The sequence below is a fragment of the Rhipicephalus microplus genome, chromosome 5 (assembly GCF_043290135.1).
Source record: "Rhipicephalus microplus isolate Deutch F79 chromosome 5, USDA_Rmic, whole genome shotgun sequence".
Classification (NCBI taxonomy): Eukaryota; Metazoa; Arthropoda; class Arachnida; order Ixodida; family Ixodidae; genus Rhipicephalus; species Rhipicephalus microplus.
This window is the reverse complement of record NC_134704.1, coordinates 75,275,535-75,290,050: the sequence shown is the minus strand read 5'-3', so window position 1 is coordinate 75,290,050 and position 14,516 is coordinate 75,275,535. Positions and strand designations below refer to the sequence as shown.

General features: G+C 42.0%; 1 long non-coding RNA gene across 1 annotated transcript; it reads right to left on the bottom strand.

Annotated features, from left to right (window-relative positions):
* Positions 1–283: 283 nt before the first annotated feature.
* Positions 284–3,193, bottom strand: LOC142817297 (uncharacterized). Its single transcript, XR_012895156.1, has 3 exons — positions 3,114–3,193; positions 2,400–2,444; positions 284–1,843 (listed from the first exon to the last, which is right to left on the bottom strand). It is a non-coding gene; the product is annotated as an uncharacterized LOC142817297 (long non-coding RNA).
* Positions 3,194–14,516: the final 11,323 nt, after the last annotated feature.

The following is a 14,516-nucleotide window of genomic DNA, read 5'->3' as shown; positions in this document are numbered from 1 at the left end:
AAACATCTCGCAAAAGCTTTATGCATATTTTTCCGCTGCTGCCAAGTGACAAGCAGTTTTTATAAAAAACACAAGAATAAAGCCCTTGACAATGTCATGCTAAAGAAAAGGGCTGTGCATGAATATTTTGTACATGTCTGCAATATCAGTCTGTTTATTTACATAGCTTGGCTCATTCACAACCCACTAACAAAGCATGTTAGGACACTTGGGCTGAAAGTTGGCACAGCGCGAGTAAATTCTAGGCAATACATGAATAATACAATTATAAGCTACTAAGCTCCTTGGTGCAAACAGTGTTTATATTGACAGCTATAGGTGCCATTTCGTTTCCCCAAAACACTTCTCAAAAGTAGAATCAACTTTATTTAGCTAAAAGTTTCTATTCTGGCGCGTCGTGGTGGCTCAACGGTGGAAGTGACTCTTTCGGCCAAGAAAACAAAGACCAATCATTTTTCCAGTTCGTGAATTCACCCCATGCTAACATTGAGGCAGCTGGTAGGAGTGCTTTTGGAGAGAGGAAACGACCACATTCCCACCAGTTGTGGCCTTGGGTAGCTACTTCACTTGGACAAAAATGATGAAAAACACTCCTCAAGAAGACTTCAAAGTTTGCACATCAACACAGTTCCCATACAGCTGTCTATTAGTCTACTTGAAAAGTATTGAGTTTACTGGTGGGCAAAGACTGTACACTATGTGAGGTGATGCTCCAGTGCACTGCATGTATGTCTTGCTGCTGGCCTCAACTGCGACGTTGCTCAGCACATATGTGTAAATTAACAACTAATACTATGCCACTGCAAAGTAGGTATGTGTCATTTGCGTGAAACAGGGACCACAATAAAAGAACATAACAACATTTGCCTTCACAAAGTTCAAAAAATGTAAATAAATTTCCACAGAGTTTTCACAGTTCATCTGAGGATAGTAATATTGGTTGTAAACACATTCTTACTTCCACTAACAAACTATTTTAAGATGCCAGATTCAATATTAGAGTATACCAGCACTTTTGTAGGGCTAAACAATTGTACAGGCACCTAGAAAAACACAAGTGAATGCATGCTATAGCTACATATAAAAATAAATACTTTTATTTCTAGTCTGAGTAGAGCTGCATAGATAATAAGTCACTAGCATTACATTATGAACAAACCTATCCGAGCAAAGTATACAATTAAAAAGTTACACTTACACAGTAGATAAGTAGACTGTTGAAGGACGGACAGGCAGTGGAATAATACCCAAGCACTAAAATTTACTGTTAAGATATTCTAGGAGTAGTGATGATCCTCTTCCTTCCAAATAAAATAATCCACATAGATTCACTTCCCAGAGCTTATACACTCATGGCATCATTGGTGCTATACAAATGAGTGTACACTGAAGGATTACATCGGCTAAGTACATGATTACTGCATCCATGGCTTTACTTCTTGTACTACAAAGAATGCAAACACAGTTACCATTGGCGACCATGGATGCTGTGATTTTTGGCATGTAAATGTAGAGGCACGCAGGCACTTAACACACATGTTAAAAACTTCAGCTCAAAAATATTTGCCCACTAACACTACAGCAGCCTTTAAATTAGTGTCATAGTTTGGTATCTTTCATGCAAAATTTAAATAATTTCGAATACAAGCAAAGGAACTGCTGAATAATGCACTGCTAAGAAGTTAAGCAGCAGCTGCTCCTGACATCACAATGTGCTCTTTCTGCTGTTGTAAAATTTGAGCAGGAGAACAGTCACTGGCAGTCTCTTTATACTTGTTGGTCTTCTGTGCTCTGTTCTTGATACACTGTACATGACCATGGAGCACCGAATCCCTTGTTACTGCTGGAACTTACAAAAATACAGATCATTGTTACAACCATGCTACATGCAAGAGTGTATAGTTGTCAATTATGTGCTCATATATACAGATATTGTATTTTCAGAAGCTAATGACAAGCCTCAACACACACATACACAAACAGTGAAGACTGAAAATATATTTAATATGATACAAGAGCAAAACTACAATGTTATAGATGAAGGCATGAAACTTCTGACAGGCATAAAAAGCCAATAGAGTTTCTTCTATTTCGACTTTACACTAGGTCCGAGAAGTAGACTACAAATAAGTTCACTAAGAAACACAAGTTAGACTGCATTACAACACAACAGCCAATGTTTATAACTTTAAGGCTGTCTAGCATAGCCAGCTCACCATACCGCATATAGGAGCAAATTGGCAGTCTAGGAGACACAAAGAACTTGTGGAGTATGAGTGTGCTTGTTGCTGACATCTATTATTCTAAATGAAGAAAACCTTTCAAAAATGCACTTCATCAGGGGAAATAATCATACGCAACAAACACAACGGGCTCCTACAGGTGCCACCAACACTCACCATTATTGTTGATACCAGTGTCTTGCCGGATGGATATGCTGCGTCCTGCACAGAACACCAAAGGAGCGCTTTATGACTTGGATTGCATGTGTGCTAGCTGCATCGCTCTGCTGCTGAAATAAGCTAGCCACATACAAAGAAATGAGAATCCATGGCTTTGAAACACACTGAACGTCACCTTTAGAGATCAACAATGTATACTTAGGTCAGGTACAATTTGTAGAAAAACATATATCACTATGCAATCGTGGTGAACATGTTCGGCTGAAACACAAGACAGCACTGAGAGAGAAAAAGCTACATTAGGTAAAAGATGCAGTTACTGGCCCTATGTCGTCTGAGGCTTCTTCAATAGGTCTTTCTTCTTGCAAGTTGTGAACAGCCAGGCAATTTTCACCCACTTGCTATTTCCTTCCAGAGCACTTGATCCACAGAGGGAGTCACAAGCTCGAGAGCTCAATAATGAATCAGAGTATTTGTGCTCGTTTCAAAGCACAAGCTTTTGAGTCTAAGATTATTGGAGTTTCATTCATAAACTGCAGGCTTTCAGCTTTCAACATTCTCATTTATCTTGCAATTTAGGTCTATAAATGTTGAATAAGAATTATGTGTAAGAATATTACAGGTATCCACTGAAAGCAGCCATGCTTAGGTTTCCAATTTGTGCACAATAAGTGGAGTTCACGTAATCGTATGTATTAAAGAAAAACTAACCTTGCAGCCAGCCGTTAGGCAGTTTTGTGCCCTCGAAGCTCCCAAGCAGATCGCAGTACTTCCAGATGAGGCTGCCATGCATGCTTCCATGCCACATCCGCTGAATGATAACAGTCCCAGCAGTGACATAGACTTGCACAGTTAGGGAGAACGTTTCCTTCCTAGTTTTGTACAGGTGCTTCAAGTAATAATGAAGATTGATGTGCCAGAATGTGCAACCGATGCATCACAGGACCTTAACAAACCAATCTATGCGATGTGTGAAGAGCCAAAAACGAGATATTTAAAAACAATCATTAAAAGCACTCACTTCTAATACTTATTTGAGGAAGCTATCACTTCATTAAAGTGACCAAAATCTGCTATAATCACTTTGTAATAAACAGAAGCCTCATGTAAAATTTACGTACCGCAATATGTATGTCCTACTGAAGTATAGTACTACAACAGTGGTAATCGTGTATAGAACTAATTTTCCAAAACAACAATTTTTTAAGTGCAACCTGGCTCCTGAAAAATAAGTTCACATTAACTTTCCAACTATCAAACGTGGTCAATCGACAGGCCCAACCTCATAATCAAACAAAAGCTCACTTGTATCAAATCACAAACAACTTTTTATGTATTTGCTCCATAATATATGTATGTATACAACAGTAGTAGTAAATTTTTTATGCTTCAACTTACCATAGAGAAACATTACATCTCATGGGCTTAAAAACTTGCACACGTTCTATAACTGCATTAAATATAGTACCAGTGAAATTTAGTTCTGCAAGGTGAACTCACCGATGGCAGCATTTAGTAGCCGTCGGTGTCATGAGGAACCAAGTACGGCCAACAGGCAAAGGGCATCTGCAGACTGGAAGCTTCCAATGTCAGCAATGAAGGGCTGGCCAGGCGTGCACGCCCATTGATGAAGTGTAAGAACTGGCCATGACCGGCTGTTGTCAAGGCTCTAGTGCCGGGCAAAACGATGGCCAGACGAACTCGGAAACCTGTAGTTAGGCGATATTGGCCTACAACTTCATCCAAAGCAAGGCACCGTTGAATCTTTGCTTTTTCTGGGGGCCGGAGGGAAGCTTGACGTTCACGGGCTCGCGCTGCCACATAGAACTCTCAAGTTGTTACCGAAGAACAGTCTAGGCGCGCTTCCAAAGTAACACGATCCACAACAGAATGTAGCATCTCGCAGCTTTGGTTGATCACATCACAGTGCTAGGTCTGGGGGCCGGAGGGAAGCTTGACGTTCACGGGCTCTCGCTGCCACGTAGAACTCTCAAGTTGTTACCGAAGAACAGTCTAGGCACGCTTCCAAAGTAACACGATCCGCAACAAAATGTAGCATCTCGCCGTTTTGGTTGATCACATCACAGCGCTAGGACTATGGTTATCACAAAAAGGAGAAGTGACGACTTCAAAAACAAAAGCGCCAAGCTGCCCCACCACAACTTCGCAGGGCAAAACAGTTATCAACGCTGTCTTTCAATTTTCGGTCACACGAGCACAGCTCGTTCACAAGTCTTGGAACGTCAACACAGCGCCACTGTTCACAACGAACATCGTTTCACTCCCGAACAGTACATTGTTCTCAAGTAAATAAAAGCGTACGGGCTAACTAGTGGTGAAGCCAGAACCGAGAGCGTAGTTCATACGTTCCCGTACGTACTTGGGGTCACTCAAGTAACGTGTCAAAACGCTGTCGATCCGAAATGTCGCACAGCACCCAACTGAGAGACTGGAAAGTCAAGCAAACGAACTGTTACCGGCACACAAACACACATTGCAGGCTTCTCGAGTGCTAGTTGCCGTCGATACAACGACGCCGATCCCCGCTTGATAACCACACCGACGACGAGGCTTCGCTGCGCTTCACCGTACACCATTGCACTGCCACAGCTCTCCGCACTGCTTACACGCACCGAAAGAGCTGCTGTAATCACAACACATCCGGTCAAACGCTGAAGTAACTCGTGCTAGAAGCGTTTGCTGAAAGTCACACCGACCAATATGCTGTTTACGACGCCATGTTGTTTTCGACAACTGCGCAGCACATAAGAGAGCTCTTAGAAAGTACTTGCACTATTTTCACGGCGTGACAAAATTTTCTCTTATGTGTGAGGGGAGTGATATGACGAACAGGACAGGCGTGCCAGATGAAAGAAGTGTTTTGGCAACGTCACGGAGTGAGCTGATGTAGAGGGTATTGCTTCACAACCAATCGCAAGCTGTGCCTGTCGGCCAAGCCGTCGTCTGCTCGCGTGTGTCGTCTGCTTCGATCAGAGCATGCGACAGGGGATTCGCCTTCGCAACGCTATTATTCTCAGGTCAAGTGGTCACTGCGTCACACAAAATACATGTCAGTGGATCGCTCTACCTTTGAATGATGTTCGTGCGCCAAGTTAAATGGCTGGTAATTGACGCAGGGATGAATTCAGCCAAGGTTTGCTCCAGAAACGTGAGGGTTTGCATATTTTCGGTGTCATACAAAGTTACTAGGGTCATTTCATTCCGATTGCTTGCCATATTATCACGGTCTATATTGGTGTCTGAACAGTGAAGGTGAAGATGCATGATTTGTTTGTAGTTCCATGCGTAATCACGCGCACCCCTAATACGCTTTGGTTTACAAAGTACGCTTTGTTCCAGATCGTCCCGAAGTGTATCGACAGCTGTATTTCAGAGATCGCAACCATTGGACAGTTAGAGCCAATGAAAGTACACTAGAGCACAAACTTTATGAACCACTCACTGAAAACTTCCTCTCATTTTCATTTCCAATAGCGTGCAAAGAATGTTCTCCCATTAACCTCTTTGGTGGTAATTTCCACCAATGAGGCAAGCATCTCGAGTCGCACTTTTAATTGGATGAGATGGGGCGCAACACAACAACATAACAAATAAGGTTGATCCTATGCCATGCCGGGTTCGAATGCACCGACCATTCACGTATCAAATTGGTTTTCATCCAACCACAAATCTTTACATGCGCAGTTTTATGCCATTGACGCGCAATAGAATTCTTCAATTACTGCGACTTCAAACTCGAACTTATTGGACGATGGTGGTTGTCAATACCATCCACTGCGTACAAGGGAAACAACACGCGAAGCTCAAAGCGCCGAAAGGAATAAAAACGCACCAGCAGTCATCAGGCAGCCCTTAATGGGCGTGAATTAACTCAAAACCAGCCAGGGCACCAAAGTATACCGCCGCGGCAGCAGGTTCTAAGTAGCCACATTGTTTTGTGCCTAATTCTAAGAGTGGTCTGGACCACTCTTAGAATTTTCTCTCAGCCATGCTGTTTTTACGCACAATTTCGCTTCGTGAATCCACTTACGAGCACTTTTCGGTGACGTAAGCAAATATAGCAACTGCATCACCATCGCTGACATGTTCCCGGGCAGTCACAGCGCGCTTTATTTGCAGCGGCCGATATGACAACGATGGCCTCTTACGACGTTTTTTCGTTTCGTGAATCGACTTACGCAACAAAATTTCTCTTGCGCAAAAATGTTTTCGTAAGTGAGTTATGTGAATCCGGCCCCTGATGAGAAAAGACATGTGGTCAACAGAGTGGTTCACGAAACGAAGATAAAATGCACAAAAAGTGTACGAGTGCGGGGAAAAGAACTGGGCGGTAAACTAAAAAAAATAACAAGAAAGCAAGAGAGACAAAAAGACTGCTGTTGGCGCCAACTTCTATTTCCAACTACTTCATCACATTGTCACTCCAGTATAGGCCGACAAAAACAATTTCTTGCATATGGTGAGCTAGGCTGGAATCGATAACTTCGTTGACTGCTCTTTACGTTTAGACAAGCTGAAGCCTGCTAATGTGTATATACGATGAAATATGCGTAAAATACGTCTATCCTCGTGTTTTATCGAGAACAGACGGCAAAATAATAAAATAAGAGACGCCAACTTCATCTGGTAAAGCCCGATAAACATCTATAGAGCAACGAAAGATATAAGAAGCGCGAAACACCGGCCATCAATAAGCGCACTACTTCCCCCGAAAATTTCAAAAGTTTCTCAACGAGTGCCACAAGTCCTCTAACGCATGCCTTTATTTTATTTTTATTTAATCATAAAGCGCCACCACTGTACTATCCTTACGTTCGAAGTTTTGTTATTTTCTCTAAAGAGAGAGCATCCATGCATCATCGTTTTCTCTCTATTGTGACTCTCAGATGTCAAAGGGTGCCTCGACTGCTTCGGCTAGCGTTAAAACATCAGATGAGTGTACTATAACAAGTACTGCAAAATATATATGTAACAAAAGAGGAAGAAAAGTCGCTTCCACTTTATCTGGTCATTTAAGTCTAGTAGAGCTCATAGAGACGATGGTAGTGCCTAATGCTTCTAAATGATCAGTCACCTCAGATCGGTTGCCTCTCGCTTATTCGCAGTTTCATTATTTCTCTCTCGTCCAGGTCAAGATATTGGAGTCTTGCTGTCTTGCTGTCAGCCTTTCACCCTTTATCGGCCGGAAATAAGAGAAATGAAATGAATGAAAAAAGTATATTCCAGGTATTTTTAGCTTGTTCTCGCTAATGTTGTTGATGTCTAGGCGCAGTGGCAGGAGCAACTAGATAATTTTGTTTTCATGCACTTTTGGTCAAGCTCATACCAAATATTCTGAAGAAAGTATTTTAAACAATAAAACTCACATAAACTGACGTTCTGCATCAAGTTAAAAGTTATAATAAATAATTTTTTATTTATTTTGTTGCGTACTGCCCGCCTTCTATAGTTCACTTATGCAAGCATGGAGCAAGAATAGACACCACAGTACCACATTACAAGCTCGAAGTATTGAATAGCACTGCAAATCGCAAAGAAAAAAAATACATGAAATAATATTCTCGAACCAACGACATTCGTAAGATACGTCAAACAATGAAAAAGGAACGAATTCCATGGCAGTCAGTACTCACATTTGAAGTGCTCACATAGTACAAAAAGACCGGAAAAGAAATTTGTGCTCCGATATATGTTATACTGGACGGCAAGTACACTGCAGAAAAAATAAACGATTGTTTGTTGTAATAATTCATTATTAGTAAGGGAATCAGAGTGTTTAAATAGCAGGTGAATTTATTATGCGTCGTCGGGATCGGTGCGACACTTGGCAGAGCGTATCACAACCACGCGCGTCTCTATGCATGGTCTCTGAGATCTACCTCGGCATTGCCACGAGACATCACGTTAACCAATGAACCAGGCCATATATGAACGCCGACGTTAGAGCACCGCTACCACGAGACGTTCAAATCAAAGACCACGGTCACATTCTTTTTTCTTTTTTTTGAATGCCTCTTTATATATGTGCTGTCACATTGCGAGGAAACAAAATGAACAAAAATTACGACCACCATGCAAGTTCTTACCGCTGAGTACTCGATATGTGATCACGGAGTAGCTGTGTGCATAGAGTTTCTCACAATACTTACTAGAGGGAACTCTGGCGCTAGTGTCTATGGGAGCTGCAGAACACAGCGCTTCACCGAGCACGGGAATGATGGGTAGTACACACATTTGTCTATACTTCGTACTTCTGGCCTGCTTTTGACTCCGTGTGTGTTCGTGTGGCTTGAAGCTGTTTTCTCATGAAACAAAAATGGGCAAATGTTCAGTGATTGCGCTTCACCACCCTATTTTTTTATTTACTTTTTCAAATTGGGTCACGAAGTTTAAAAGGGTTGAATCTATCTTTAAAAACAAAATCGAAACACAGCAATAAACGAAGCCGCAAGTACGGTTCGCCGCCCGCAAGTACGAAGACTAGGCAAATGTGTGTACTACCCATCATTCGCATGGTCGCTGAACGATCGCAGCGCCAGAGTGCCCTCTAGTTAATTTTGGGAAACTCTATGGCTGTGTGATCGGTGGGCGCTTATCTCATACTAACTGTGGTATTCAACCCGCGGCCTTTGTGTTCTAGGCTTCTTTCTCAACTTGGATATGAGCCTCGGAAGTACACACTGTCACGAGAACACATATACAAGAACACATTTTCTTGAACGTCTTTCTGGATTTGGTCGAGTTGTAAGTCACCAGATGAAGCGAAAGAGCAAACGAAAAACGATGCTTTTTTGCCAACGTAACGGCCGGGGACCGGCCGTAACGTTGGCAATAAAGCATCGTTTTTTGTTTGCTCTTTCGCTTCATCTGCTGATATATATGCTACAGATGGCGCTGACTGGCACTGCCACATTTCAATTCACACACATACCCAATAAAGAGGCTGGGAGAATATATATATATATATATGATATATGATATATTCGATGATATATTCTTCGTGTGGGCCGATAGTGAACATAATCTTTCCAAATTCATTTCCGGTTTCAACTCCGTGCATCCTTCGATAACATTCACGCACACGTATTCGCAGAAGAGTGTTCACTTTCTGGATGTCTCTGTATCACTCAGTGGCACCACCATATCTACTTCCCTGTATAAAAAACCAACAGACCGCCAACAGTATCTGCATTTCCATAGCAGTCACCCCCATCACTGCAAAACAAGTGTTCCTTACTCTCAAGCCCACAGATACAGAAGAATTTGCTCTGAAATCACGCAAATTGACACCCACGCACAGGAATTGAGAACAGCCTTCTTGCGTCAAAAGTACCCCGAAAAAATAATTGACAATGCAATTGAGCGCGCTCGCTCTTTGGACCGAGAATCAAGAATGGGAGAAAAAGGTGGGAATAAAGATGATATAACTTCAGGGGCAAATTTAATCCTCACATACTGCGCCGCCGCCCCTCGGGTGAATTCTATACTAAACCGCCACTTCAACATACTTAAACAGAGTAGTCGCCTCTCTGCCATTTTTCAGACTCCGCCCAAGGTGGTTTACCGAAGAAATAAAAACCTGAGAGACTTACTGGTCAGGGCGAAAACACACAAATCCGACCACCATCAGGGCTGTAGACCGTGCGGGAAACCTCGCTGCAGGGTGTGCACACACATGGTGACCACAGATACGGCCGAAGCCTCCTGTTCAGACTATGTGTACAAAATTAAAGATGACCTTAACTGTGACTCAGCCAATGTGGTATACAAAATTCGCTGTGAGGTGTGCAAACAGGAATATATTGGACACACGGAAACCGCGTTCCGTTTGCGTTTCAACAACCACAGGGCACACGTAAAGGGCTTCCCCAATTTGCCGTTCTCCAAACATATCAATCTTCCTGTTCATTCTTTCAAACGCGTAAGTGTCATACTCCTACAATCCGGCTTCCAGAACACACGGGAGCGCGAACAGCGGGAGTCATACTTTATAAAGAAATTCAGATCACTTACCCACGGAATCAACGAGAGCTCTGGGCGACTGACGTGTCTCCGCGACGTTTCGTGAAACACAGAAATTTAATTACTCAAATAATTTATTTATACATACGTGAAGTCGCACACGCAAGTTGGTCAATATAGCGAAACTAAACGAATTCGATGCTACGTGAACCAAACGGATTGTGTTAGTATTATTAGACTTTATTTTCATTTCTGAGTACTATTTTAGTATTATTTATTTTTATATATTTTCATCCTTTACAAGAATACCCATTTATTTATTTTCAGTATGACTGGTTGTACATTTTTCTGCAAGAGAGGGCAGGTGGAGGGAGGGGGAGAGGGCACATTAGCTTTCCAACGTGGCCATTATATTCCGAAAGCTGGAGTGGGTCGTATGCTTCTTGTGTGTGTGTGTGTGTGTGTGTGTGCGTGCGTGCGTGCGCGTGTGCGTGTGCGTGTGTGTGTGTGTGTGTGTGTGTGTGTGTGTGTGTGTGTGTGTGTGTGTGTGTGTGTGTGTGTGTGTGTGTGTGTGTGTGTGTGTGTGTGGCCCGATGCCACGGGCCAGCCGCCGAACCACGTGAACTTAAACTCGATCCATGTGTGGGATGCGAGTAAGCGGCAACATACTCCACATTTTTCCGTTTTTCTTGGTCGCCTCCGCTGGCGGCGCGTCTTACCTATACCCAATAACAATGCCAGAATTACCCGCTCGTTTCCGCTCGTTTCCGGCGGCTCTCCGTCGTTCCTTTCTAGTTCCTCTCCTTCTTCTGCTTCTTGTTGTCTGTTGCTACCTCGTTCGCCCGCTTGTCTTTTTCTCTCTCTCTTTTTTCTTTCTTTTTTTTTTGGAGGGTCTTTAAACTGTGAGGGCGACCCTCTGCTACGGGAACTTGTATCATTTCACTTACATCCTCCGAAGAAGGCTGGTCCACCAGCCCAAACTGTTAGGAATAAATAAATATTTTATTATTTTGTTTCTTATACTGCACTATTCTCGAAGTTTACAACTTTTATTACGGTAGCCGGAAGAAACTCTGATCATCTATTTCATATATATATATATATATATATATATATATTTATATATATATATATATATATATATATATATAGTCCAGTAGATCCTCCGTGAGTGGTCACAACGTGGTTTATTTCGACGTTTCGGCTTAGAGCCTGGCCTTTATAAGATATATATATATATATATATATATATGCACGCCGACGTTAGAGCACCGCTACCACCAGACGTTCAAATCAAAGACTACGGTCACATTCTGAAGGCCAGACTCTAGGCCGAAACGTCGAAATCAACCACGTTGTGACCGCTCACGGAGGATTTACATATCTACTTCACTACTTTGCAACGCTACGGCCCCTCAGCCACCATGCCTGCATGCCTATATATATATATATATATATATATATATATATATATATATATATACAAAACATGACAGCGACGGCGAGACGCTAGCGAAAGTGTGCATATAATTGCTATCGCAGTTCTATGTATACTAACTGAAGACATCGAGATCGAGGTACGAATTGCAGGCCAATAAAGCAACAAAGCAATGCAAGCAACGAAGTGATTAGGAGTTACATTGTTCTTTATCACTGCTCATCTCTAGACAATGTCGTGGAGGTGGCTCCATTATACTTTGTCATAACGTCACAATTTTTGGTGTTTTGTGCTGTCACAAAGACATAACAGACAACTTTTTGTGGCCAATAAGTCATCTAAGGCTCAAACCTTCAAGAAAGCTACAATAAGAAAAAATAAATAAAAGAGAAGAAAAGGAATGATGGTGAACCAGTTTGATAAGTGCGATTCGCTACCCTACACATGGGAACAGCATGGGAGATATTCTTTGACGGAAATGACAGAAAGGAGACTGAGAAGAAAGCCGCGCCTAACAGTCGCAGTCCGGCGCTCTGGCGTGGTACGCATTTTCTTAGTCACAGCCACATGTTCATTTTTCTTAAAAAGCTCAGTAGTGCCTTCGCCGCTTTTAGTTGCGATGTCTTCTGTTCACGACATGTGATAGCTGCAACAGACATTCATCTATTGACAACGTGCGCGATGAAGACTAAGTTGCGAGGATGCGGCTGACAGGGGCGGAGGGGAGAAAATTATGCAGCGAAGGGAAAAGAGTTATACTGACGAGCCCCGCGATTAGAAAGCGCTTATAAGTGTTTACTACTTAGCATCGGATGGGAGTCTTGCGGCTTAATCAGTTCAAAGAACATGGCTATGAGCCTATGTCTCTCCGTCCGTCTTCGGCTTGACACATGACAAAAAAGCTGAGAAAAGGGCCTTTTTTTTCATCTTCTCTCTCTCTATTACGTAAATTGTCCCAACAAAAAAATAAAAAAGGAAGGTTTTCAAGAATCATCGTCAAAAAGTAAGTGGGGACGGTTTCGTAAAGCGCAAAAGCGGCACCGTGGCGAAGTTTTTCCAGGGAAATCGAATGTTGCCCGGTGGTTTCGGTGAATACGCATCCGCAAATATGAGTTTGCGCAAGTTCTAAGAAAAGATTCCTAAGTATATCTGAATGACTAATACCAAAGTTGAAGTGCCTTACTTCTTTCGCAAACGTTGTTCCTTATCACCAAGGTGGTGGTCGATGGCTTCTTAGAAGTGACTGCGACATTCGCATTCGTTTTCTGGACTGGGATTCGAAATTAGCGATGTTGTTCACTTACATTCGCTTGTTCTGTTATTCGCTTGATATTTTCACTGTTTTTGTATGTTTTATGCATTGTAGTACTAAATTTGAGCGCAAGAGATGCCATATAAATCCTTTTTTCTCAAAATTAATGAATCGTGCTGTAGACTATCTGTCAGTGTGCACCACGAGGCCGAAAAGACATCCATGTTTCATTCCTTTTTACATTTACATTAAATGAAAAAAAGTCCTAATCTAAATCCACGACATCTTTATCAGGAAGCCTACATGAAGTGATAGGCTATGGCTTTTTACGGTCGAATCGGTGCGTTGCATTTTAGGAATGCCTGCGGTAATAATTTCTTGCAGCCTAGGTGTAGGGGTACAAATAAAAGTTCAAGTGCGGAATAAATAATAACTTCTATAAAACACATGCCAACTTTTTTTTAGGTAACCAGCCCGAATTTAGTTTTTTTTTTTTTTTTGCAGCTGAAGCTTTCAGCTTAAAACCTGAGAGAAAGTCTGGCGGCCGAGCTACCAGATACCACTTTAGGTACTTCTTTTAACTTTTTTGTCATTTTTTGAGCTTTGAGGATCATACAACCAGAAACCGCAAAACACCAACATTTTTGTACAGCTGCAAACTGTATTACTCGGACTTTTAGGAGTTATTATCTTTTTTTTTCTTTTAACTGTCAAGAACTTTTGTAACAGATTGAACGAGAAATCAAATGGAAGCCCATGAGTCAAATCGGGCGCAAGTTTTGGAAGCACCGACAAATAGTTAAATAGCATGGAAAGCAACCACAAGTTATTTCCCCACACGAAGCTTCACAAAACTATATTATGCGCTGTGGCTCATTCTCAAGAAAAAAAAAGTGGAATTTTTCTTGAAACGACTTGATTCCCATTTTCAAATCAAAACAATTACAAGCTAATCCTACGACAAACAATGCAGTTTGCGCTTGCCGCTTAACTGTAAGCGTTATTTAAGCTTTATTGAGAGTTTATAATGTACGTAGCAGTGTTAACTTCACCGCGAAGCACATGCAGACTTCTGAATCACGCAAAAACTGCTTGACCAAATGGCTCAGGCGTGACCGCTCAAACAAATTTGGCGGATGCTACTTTTATACGGTACCTAACACCAAGTCCTAATTAATGAAATTGAGCCTTCACACCAGCAGTACTGAGACTTGGTAGATCAGTGCCAAAAATAGCATTGTTTCTTTAATTGAAGATAAATAATGGTTACTCTATTGAGAACGCATAATGCAAGCTGAGAAATTATAACCACGAAGAAACGCAAGCAAAAGTACGAACAAGGAGCGGACTTTGACACTCGCTGTACTGTACTTACACGCTTAGTATTTGTGCTTGGTAGTGTCAGTAGAGCCGCTAAGACTGTATATATGTGGCGATGAAG